The following is an 11,437-nucleotide window of genomic DNA, read 5'->3' on the forward strand; positions in this document are numbered from 1 at the left end:
TCACAGTGCAAAGGAAGCAAAGGTAAAACGGTTGTGTAAAACTTCTTGGTTTTGGGTTAGGAAGGTGGCTCAGTGGTAGAGCACTTTCCTTGCAGGCAAGAGGCCCTGGGTTCGATTCCTCCGCACCACATAAGCAAAAAGAAAAAGCCAGAAGTGGTGCTGTGGCTCAAGTGGTAGAGCGCTAGCCTTGAGCTGAAGAGCTGAGGGACAGCGCCCAGGCCCAGAGTTCAGGCCTCACGACCAGACAAAAGAAAAAAAAAACTTCCTGGTTTTTTTCCTCCTCCATTTGTGTTGGTTTTATGGTTTTTTTGCCAGTGCTGGGAATTGAACTTGGTTCCTAGGATCCCTGGATCATCTGTGGGTGTAAAGGCTAAAGCCCAGCCTAGAGTAATCATGGTTTAAGACACAATAAAATGCTTTCTTGAGCAAAAAGAGCTCAGGGAATATGTCTAGGCTCACGGTTCAAGCCTTAGGACCTGCCACACACAAAAAGAGCCAGTAATTCCATGTGTCTGTGTATGTATGCATGTATTTCTATTGGTGAACATCCAGATTCTCTATGAAGAAAAGCACCCAGCTAGGAAATTTGCTTTGAATAGAATGATTTCATAGCATAGAGAGTGCTTTCAAGACAGTGCATGTCCGGGGCTCCCTTCACTGTTCCCAGTGTAGCCTGAGTGTTTCTGTGCACGCCAGGCTGCTGGAGTAAGTCTGCCTCATTGTTGGAACAGGCAGACAAAAAGCCTCACTCCTGTACAGCTTTGTAATAATTCATCCGGGGGCAATTTTTGAGGATGAATGTGGGTGGGCTCTGAATTCCAGGAGAAAAAGGCCTCTTTGTACCCCAAGCTCTTTCTCTCCCCGGTGCTCTGTTTTGACAGGAAGCCTTCATTTGTGCCACCTCCCATGGCAGGCCTGGGTGATGTCTCTGAGCTCTTCAGCTCAAGCTCTACCACTTGAGCTACAGCATCCCTTCAGGCTTTCTGGTGGTTCACTGGAGATAACCATCTCAAGGAATTTCCTGCCAGGCTGGTTAGGAATGTGATCCTCAGTTCTCTGCCTCCTGAGTAGCTAGGATGACAGGCTCGAGTCAGCGGCACTGGCTTCCACTACAAGTTTCTAAGTGGTGAGTAAGAGATAATAGTATCATGGGACCTTTTGTGTCTGGGATAGTTTTGAACCCAGATCCTCAGATCTCAGCTTCCTGAGTAGGCAGGATGACAGACCTCAGCTACAGATGCCTAGGGTCTTTGGCTCCACATGATAGGGCACTAGCCATGAGCCCAACAGGGAAGGATCAGTGCCTTGGCCCTGAGTTCAACATTCACATCTGAAAAAAATAAACCAGGAGACAACTCATTAGAATTCAATACATACATAATGTTGGCCCTGACATGGGGACATATTTGAGCCTCAACTTTCTCATGTGCACAATCATCTTACTTGTGGAGCTCTTACAAGGACCAGATGAAAGAATGCACCCATGAAGGATTCATCACACAACACCTCATGAAGGACTCACCACATAGCTGTATCCCACAAGGTATCGTTAGAATTAGGGTGTTTTCATCAGTATCACCATTCTTTCAGAAACATGTCACAAACTGCACAAAGTTCACATCTAATGGTTTAGAGGAGTGGGTTTTTTTTTGGAGGGCGGAGTTAGCCATGGGTATTGCACTCAAGGGTTGGGGCTACTGTCCTAAGATCTTTAGCTCAAGGCTGGAGCTCTAACACTTTGAGCCACAGCTCAGTTTCTCAGACTTCCTGCCAGGACTGGGTTTTAAACCCACAAGTGTCAGATCTCAGCTCCCGAGTATTTTGGATGACAGGGGTGAATGAGCCAGCAGCATCTGGTTCCATGGAGCTGGGTTGAAATGGTTTACCTCTGGCTAAGTCAGGTTAGATGGCAGCTGTCAGGACCAGACTCCCAGCTTGCTGTGTGATATTTACAGTCCTATCCTTATATCATTGTGCTCAGACATTCTTTTTTTTTTTGGTGCCAGTCTTTGGTCTTGAGTAAGGGTCTAGACACAGTCCCTAAGCTTTTATGTTCAAAGCTAGTGCTCGACTGCTTGAGCGACAGCACGACTTCCAGATTTTTCTGTGCATGTGGTAGTAAGAAATAGAAACCAGAGCTTTATACGTACTAGGGGAGCACTCTACCACTGAGCCCCAGGAGTGACAACTGTATAACCAGATAAATGTGTAGATTGATAGATAAATAGATAGGCAGATAGATAGATAGATGTATATGTATAAAGCAAGAGAGATGTCTGTATATTATGAAATTGCATATACGATATTACTACTAACTATTGGCAACTAAATTATTTCTTCCTTTTTTAAGTATCATGATTGAATACATAATAAAGTATTAATTGAAAATTACTCAATGTAGTATAATTGTGTATAATTTTATAGTATGAAAATCATACACTAACTACAAATTTATTTGTTATTTTTATAACATTCCATTTGTACAGATGTATCATCAGAATAAGCCTCTTAGAACCTCCCACCATTCGTTAGTGGCAGTCCTTGGATTTGACCTCCAGGGCTAAGTTACCAGTTTTGGCTATGGCTTCGCTAATAGCCCACCAAACATCAGCAATGCAAGGTCATGTGCACTTTCTGGGCCTTGTCATTTAGACCCAGGATGGTCACAACACAAAGGAAAAAAATAGTAAAACCACCTCCTTGAACTTCTCAGTTTTATCCTTCTCCTTCTCCTAATTTTTTTTTTTTTGCCAGCCCCAAGATTTGGACTCGGGTTCTAGGATCCCAAGACTGGCTGTCTCAGAGGTGCCAACACCTAAGTTCAGCCCCGTGCTTGGCCAAAAAAAAAAATAATAATAATAAGGCCCTGGCTTGGAATTTGCACCATTTTTTCTGGCAGGCCTGGGATTTGAACTCAGGGTCTGGGTAACTCTGTGGCATTGTGGGTGAAGAGGAAGCTCACCATCCTTGAAGACAAGAAATTCAAACCAGTTCTCAGGGCCTGAATTCAAGCCTCAGCACTGGAAAAAATAATATTCACATATGAGATCTATTTACATACATGGGTTTACTGAGCATGACATTTACTACCCTTATTTATTTAATATTATTACACATATAAAACTTCATTTATTACATCATATCACCTAGATTATATTTGCATATGGATTATACATTGTACTGAGACCCAGGACTTTCACACAGAAGGAAAAAAATGTGTCAAAGTTCGCTTTTTACTCCACGATTAAATTTTTGGCCATGCTAGGATTTCAACCCATGGCCTACAATGCCCAATCCATAAATGGGGTCACAGTCTTAGCACACCAGCCTCCAGAAAACTGAGCTGCCAGGAAGTTCTGAAGACCTTTGATCAAGCCACAGTAGTGCCCAATATATACATTGATAGATATGTATACGTATGTATATATGTGTATATATACGCATATATATACTGAGAGAGGTGGAATGTGAGAATATTAAATTATATATATTATTACCAATTATTGGTTATTACATTATGCCACCATTTAATGAAGTAGCATGGTTGAATACATACAAAAGCATTAATTAAAAATTAGCCAATATCCTTCCATTAGGGGAATCATACCATGGTGCTAGAATTGAAGATATAAATCCAATAATATTCTGTGGCATTCTTAAGTAGAACCATGAATTAACTGCAAATTTAATGATTACTTTTATAATATTTTATTAGAATTCACACAAATAGGAATGAGTTTGTCAGGATCTTCCTCCATTTGTGGGGGGCAATCCTAGCAATCGAACTCCAAGGTAGTTTACTTCGAATACAAACCATTGAAATGACACTGTGAAGATTTCAGATTGTCACAGTTATAAAAAGAACAAGAAGAAAAGAAAGCCAAGTGTCAGCGGCTCCTGCCTGTAATCCTAGCTCCTCAGGAGGTTAAGATGTAGAGAATGCCAATTTGAATTCAGCCAGGACAGGAAAGTCGGAGACACTTATTTCTAAGAGATCACAGGAAAAAAAGAAAACAAAAAACCATGAGTGGGATCGTAGCTCAAGTTGCAGAGTACTGACCTTGAGCAAAAGGAGCTCAGGGACAGGGCCTAGGTTCATAGTTCAACCCCAGACCTGCCCCCTCCTCCAACAAAAAGGCAGCAATAACTCCATGTCTCTGTGTATGGAGGGATGATATGTGAATGATGGGCATTCAGCAGGTTGCCCATGTTCAGCCCACCCCACCTGGGCAAGCTGGGACAAGCCCTCAGAGTTCCTAGGCTGTAGGAGTGGTTGAAGGTTCTGGATCCATATTCTCTATCCCTCTGTAGTATGTGAGCCTAGACCTCTAGGGCCTGGTAGCTCTCACTTATTCATCCATCCTCATTGCCGAGTCACAGACTGGTCCCAAATCTTGGCAAAGATATGAAATAGTCAGTGATTTCTATGTCGAATGGGGTAAACCTATAAATCCCACCCTCATAACTCCTGTTACAAGTCAGTCTTGGGCTGCAAATGTGGCTTAGCAGTAGAGTGCTTACCTAGTATTCACGAGGCCCTGGGTTCGATTTCTCAGTACCACAGAAACAGAGAAAGCCAAAAGTGGCACTGTGGCTAGCCTTGAACAAAAGAAGCTCAGGAAAATGCCCAGACCCTGAGTTCAAGCCCCAAGTCTGGCAAAAATGTGAGCCTGGTGAGACATATTCTTCTGGGACTCAGGAGGGCCAAGGTTAGAGGTAAGAGGTAGAGGGCAGGTGCTGATGGCCCACCCCTGTAATCTCAGCTACTCAGGAGGCTGAGATCTGAGGATCACAATTACAAGCAGGAAAGTCTACAGGAAAGTCTATATGAGAACTTTTGTCCAATTAAACACCCAAAAAGCCAGAAGTAGAGCTGTGATTCAAATAGTAGATGCTAGCCTTGAGCACAAAAGCTCAGGGATAGCGTCCAGGCTATGAATTCAAAACCCAGGAATGGTACACACACACACACACACACACACACACACACACACACACACACACACACACACACACACACACACACACCAAGATAGAGCATTTTCCAGTTAGCCTGCACAAGTTCCATCTCTAGAGAAAGAAGGAAGGAAAGACTTGCTCCAGGAAGTGATAAAAGCAGTGCCAAAATTCCACAGGAGTTCTAAAATGTGGAAAAGGACAGAGAGCCTCAGGCAGAAGGTCCAGCATGGGCAAATGTCCTGAGGTGTGGTGTAGAGCAGGTGATGTGGGTGGAATGAAGGTTTTGTGCCTTCAGACTAGTCTAGCAGTACATTCAAGGCTGGGTCAAGGTTTGTATTTGAGTCACAGGTAGGGAAGAGGTTGGGGTCCCAGAATGGGCCCCAGGGGGAAGATTAGCTTGACTTTTCACCATGGACCCAGCCATTTTCTGTGTCTGGAAGCATATTTTTCACAGCTCCTGACCCTCAGGCCTCCTTTGCATTGAGGAGCCAGCGCAAATGCAGGGAAGAACTCTTGCTTAAGAAAACCCTTTAGTCCAATGCCACCAGTGGCTCTACCCCTTTAAATCCTAGCTACTCAGGAGACTGGGATCAGAGATCTTGGGTCAAAGCCAGTTCAGGGGAGGAAAGTTAGTGGGACTCTTCTTGCCAATGAACTTCCAAGCAGAAATGGCACTGTGGCTCAAGTGGTAGAGTGCCAGGCTTGAGGGAAAAAGTTAAGAGACCAGAGCCCAGACCCTGAGTTCAAGGCCAGTATTGCCATAGAAAATAATAAAGAAAAGCTTTCAGGAGCTCCTAGTCCACTGTGGTGAAAGGCCAGAGCAGCTGGGTGCCGGTGGCTCATGCCTGTCCCCCAAGCTCCTCAGGAGGTTGAGATCTGAGGATCGTGGTTCAAAGGCAGCCCAGTCAGGAAAGTCCAGGAGACGCTGATATCCAAGGAACCACCAGAAAACCGGAAATGGTGCTGTGGCTCAAGCAGTAAGCTGAAGAGCTGAGGGGACGGTGCCCAGGCCCAGAGTTCCATTCCCATGACCAACTCCCCTGGCCAGTTTGGAACTCACCCTTTGGCTCTAGGCAGAGTACTTTCCAGTGGGCCCCTGAGTTTCTCCCAATGTCTAGGTGTTCTACAAGTCTTGAGAGTAGCTCAGGGGAGGCCGTTTCCTATAGAGCAGGCCACATTATCAGAGAAGTGTCAAGCCTTGGGGCATGGAGGTCATTGGCCCGATCATCTGAATGGCATCTGTCATGGATGCAATGTGAATCTGAGCAGTAAATCAATGTCTCAGACCACAGTTCTGGGCCAGGAGGGGCAGAAGCTGCAAGATGGCATGGCAGGTAATGCCCACTCACGCAGGTATCAGAAGAGTGCTAATCTGTCAAGCACACCTCGGGCAGGTATTGAGTTGGGCTCATGATAGACTTGTGGGCTCACGAAATCACAGCCAGCTGACTGCTGCTTCTAGCAGTCTCTATCCCTGGAGTCCCAGGGCTCAGAGCCCTTCTTTCCTCACCAGGTCTTGGGGATAAATGAAGGTCTGCAATCGTGGGCCAATTACAAAGGAGCATCCTTAGTGTTCTTTCCCTTGGCCCTGTGGCCCCATGCATGGATGGAGGGGCAGGTTCCCTGGAACTTACTGCCATGGCGCAGACCCCTCAGCCCAAGAAGGACTTGGGGAGAAACAACTTGATCTGGCTTGAGAGATTACTATGACTATGCCTCAGGACTGCTCCCAGTTCTGGCTCAGCTCATCATTACCACCTTCCTGTGTGTATGGGTGCATCTTCGTACTAGGTCTTGAACTCAGGTCCTGGGCTCTGTCCCTCAGATTTTTTCATTCAAGGCTAGCACTCCACCACTTGAGCCATAGCTTTTCTTCCAGCTTTCAGATGATTATTGGGAGAGGAGAGTCTCAAACACTTTTCTAGCTCTGCCTCTGAATGGCAATCCTCAGATCTCAGCCTCCTGAGTAGCTAGGGATATGAGAGCTTGAGCTATTGCTATCCTTCTTGGCTAAAGACAGAGTACCTCTCTCCCAGACTAGCACCCATCTACAGTTACCCCTCCTACCACATCCTTACTCCTCCAGGCTTCAGAGGAATCATACCCTCCCTGAGGACAAAGAAATAGGACCAGGTTTGAGCTTTATGTTCTCCACACAGTAAGGGGCTGCTGGGAGCTGAAGTGTACTGTAGTTCAAGTGATAGAGCACCAACCTTATGTAAACAAGCTAAAAGATACCACCTAGGCTCTGAGTTCAAGGCCTGGTAAATTCACACAAACACACACACACAGGCACGCACACACGTACACGCACGCACACACATACATACACACACACACACACACACACACACACACACAAACAAGCACATACAAAAACATCCTTAGCAGGTCCCAATGGCTTACACAAGCAATATTAGCTACGTAAGAGGCTAAGCTCTTAGGATGGCCGCTTGAAGCCAGGCCAGGAAGGAAAGTCCATGAGACTCTTGTCTCCACTAAACTACTAAAAAAGATGAAAGGTGAGCTGTGGTTCAAGTGGTAGAGTGTTAGCTTTGAGCAATGGAAGCTTAGGGACAGTGCCTAGGCCCTGAGTTCCAGCTCTAAGATTTTTTTGACACCCTTTGACCCACCTCACCCCCAATCAGGCCATAAATCCAGATTTTGGTCACCCTGGATCTCACTTCCACTCCTGCCACTTTCACAGCACTGCCACAAGTGGCCGGTGTGTGGCCAGCACTGGATTAAGAAGTGAACGTACAACAATGGGGCATAGCCAAGTCAAGGCTAATGACCCAGAACATTGAGGTATTGGCCATACATCCCCTAGTTCCCTGGACCTAGAATCTAAAGTGTGTGCATCTGGATTCTGGGCATCCAGAATCATCTAGAAGGACATGAGCAGCCAAGCTGGGGGTGGAAGGCGGTGGTGGAGGAGACAGACTTTCCTGGGACAAGGTATGTTGACATTTCCTAGACACCGAAGGATACTTCCAAGCCACCTTGGTCTCACCTCGCATGTATCCCCGGATCCTCCTTGCTTGGGCGGCCTTCAGACAGCTATCAAGCTTGAGTTGGTTAGGGCCACCGGAAACCCTCCCTCCTCCACTCCACTGCAAGCATGCAGGGAGGGACATGCAGCCAAAGACCCAGGTGAGGAAAAGGACAGGACATCGCATGACTGAGCTCCCCCAGAGGCAGGGGAGACCCTATGCCAGCTGGCCATGCTGACCCAGAATCCCCTGGAGGCGCCCAAATATTTGGACAGGCCCGACTTGGGTCCCAAACAAAAGCTGGAATGTAGGCCTCTGGCAATTTAGGACTCATTGTAGACTTTGATAGGGGGCTAAAGGGCAAGGTCAGTGTGGAGGAGGGGCACCATCCAAGGTCAGAAAGAGGCAGACAGGCACCCAGGAAGGGGACAGAGAAAGATGAAAGAAAAATACACACACACACACACACACACACACACACACACACACACACACACACACACACACACACACGGGTAGCCCAAGGCCTCAGCAGTCCCTGAGCACCCTGAATATCCCACCCCTAAGAAGATGGTACCACCGTCCTCAGACCAAGTGTAGACAAAACTAAGGACATCTCACACATCTGGAATGGCTCATAACACATCTTGGCATTTCCTAAACGTACACACCACTATGCAGAAAACTCAGCTACATTATTTTTGGTTGTTAGTCATGGGGATTGAACTCTGGGCTTGCACGCAGTCCCTCAGCTCTTCAGCTGAAGGTGGGCGCTCTACCACCACTTCTGGCTTTCTGGTGGTTCACTGGAGATAAAGTCTCTGAAATTTCCCTGCCCAAGCTGGCTTTGAACCGCGATCCTCAGATCTCAGCCTCCTGAGTAACAACGATGACAGTTGTGAGCCACTGGCAGCAACCGGCTTCAGCCTCCTTCTTAGACACAGGGGAAACCCAACTCGTCAGGCCACAAACCACGTGCAACCCTTCAATTCAGACTTTGTCACCAGCATCCAAAACCATTCTTCCATGGATGGAGAGCATATAATTGACACTACCATCCCACCCCTGCTCCCATTCACCCACTCCCTGCCTGCCACAGGCCACGACCTCTGGAATTCTTGGTAAGGCACCACCCACCCTGTTATGGCTTCACACTGGTGCAAATTTGGGGAGTACTTAGAAATGTCTGTACAGTGAGACCATCATCTGGTCTCCCAACCACAGCAACCTCACTATTTCACCATCTCTTGCAAGCAAGGAAGGGGTGTCTTTCTTTCTTTCTTTTTTTTTTTTTTTTTTTTTTGGTTGAGGGGCTTGAACTCAGGGCTTGGGTACTGTGACTGACGTCAATTTTTCCTCAAGGCCAGTGCTCTACCACTTGAGCCACAATGCCACTTCTGGTTGGAGATTGGAGATGAGGTTCTCGTGGGACTTTCCTGCCTGTGCTGGGAAATGAGATCCTCTGGATCTCAGCCTCCCGAGTGGCCAGGATGACAGGTGTGAACCACCAGCTCATGGCTTAAGGTGTCTAGTCCTTCAGAATTTCCACCTAGTCCTCTAGATGCTACCACTTGGACACCCCCTCTACCTCCCTCAGGGAGAGCAAAGGTTAGCTCTGAATCTGGGTGGGGCCGTGTGGATTAAAGGGCCCCCTCCACATCACTAGGCCTCTCTAACCTCCCATCTGCCTCCTCCAGATTTCCTTTTCATCCAGGGCAGATCAGACCCACTAGGAGTTTTGGGGCCTGCCCTATATCACCCTTACCCACCCAACCGTTACCTGAGGATTTCTGGGGCCAGCTGCTCCAAGTCCCGGTGGAAGACGTTGGGAGGGTTGCTGAAAGCCAGGTAAAGGAGTGCCCAGGGCAAAAGGAGTCTCCAGCTCCCCTCTGCCAAAGGAAACACAAATCATGGATGGCTCTACTAAGAGCTTCAGGGCATAGCCATCAACTTGTCACCAACGTCCCTGAGCGAACTGTTTTATAGTGACAGCCCTGGGGCCTGACCTCGGGGCCCTGGCACTGTCCCCGACTTTCTTTGTCTCCAGGGGAGTGCTCTTTCACCTGAGCCACAGTGCCACTTCCAGCTTTTTCTGTGTATGCAGGACCTAGGAATCGAACCAGTGCTTTTCTGCATGGTAGGAGAGCCCTCTACCTCTAAGACTCAATCCCAGCCCTGGATAGCTGTTCTTCTGTATCCCCTCAGGCCTGCCTTGGGACAGTCTCGCACATCTATACCAATTCTCACACACCTATACCAAGTCTCACACATCTATACTGAGTCTCTCACCAGCAGCCCTGCCTGGAAATGAACATACTCTGCTATGTTGTCCATCATCTGCAGCACCTTTGCTCTCTTTGGTTCCTATCAGATCCTCCTTGGTAAGCAAGACCCCCTTTTCAAGTGCTGCCTCCAAGAAGCCCGTTCCGATCACCTTGGCAGAGCTGGAGCCTCTCCACTCTGTAGGCTGCTGGCCTTGTCACGCTCTGCCTTCCAGCCAGTGTGGGTTGAGAGTGCACGAAGGGGAAGGTCTGGATTCCACCACCGAGTTCGGAAGTTCCTGATACACCACCCAGGGATAGGTGTTGTATCACACTCCGTGACAGTGGGCTCGAGGCCTGGGCAATATCTGGGGAAAAAGATGGAGCCATTTTTTTGTGTGTGTAGGCTTGAACTGTGAATCTGGGAGCTGTCTCTCTGAGTTTTATTGCTCAAGAGTGGTGCTCTACCACTTGAGCCACAGCTCCACTTCTAGATTTTTGGTGGTTCCATGAAGAGTAGAGTCTCACAGGCTTTCCAGCTTACGGCTGGCTTCAAACTGTGATCCTCAGATCTCAGCCTCCTGAGTAGACAGGATGATAGGCATGAGCCTGAGCCCCAGGTGATGGGCACCAAAGGCTTTATTTTTTTTTCTCCCGTTTATCTCCTGTCAACTAACAAGCCCAAGTTAAAATAATCAGTTACAGGGGATCAGATTCCTCACCTAGGTCAGTTAATCCAAGGAGATAAAGTGTCTTTGGAAAAGCCTAGTCTGAATTGGCCTAGGGGTGTGTGTGTGTGTGTGTGTGTGTGTGTGTGTGTGTGTGTAAGTGTCAGGGATACCTACCCTCATCTCTGTGGTGCCTCATCCTCCCAGCAAGGAGTGCATCCAGGATCCTGACCCCAAGGAAGGTGGGTGGGGGAGGGTACTTAAGGTCACATCCAGGGGGATGATCCGAATTCTGTCTTGCAACTGAAGCCTGGACAGATAAAGGAGAGAAGAAGAGGTTTAGGGAAACATCAAGGGGAGCCCCTTATCTTTGGCTACAACTACCAGCGAGAAGACTGAATCCATCTTTCTTGCTAGCCAGATAAAAGGTGTACACTGTTCATTTATTTTATGATTGTGTTAGTCCTAGGGCTTGGATTTGGGGCCTGGGTGTTATCCCTGAGCTTCATTTGTTCAAGGCTGAGTCTCTACCACTTGAGTCACAGCACCAGATCTG

Source organism: Dipodomys spectabilis, unplaced genomic scaffold (assembly GCF_019054845.1).
Source record: "Dipodomys spectabilis isolate Male_0828 unplaced genomic scaffold, ASM1905484v1 ptg000557l, whole genome shotgun sequence".
In the NCBI taxonomy this organism is placed as follows: domain Eukaryota; kingdom Metazoa; phylum Chordata; class Mammalia; order Rodentia; family Heteromyidae; genus Dipodomys; species Dipodomys spectabilis.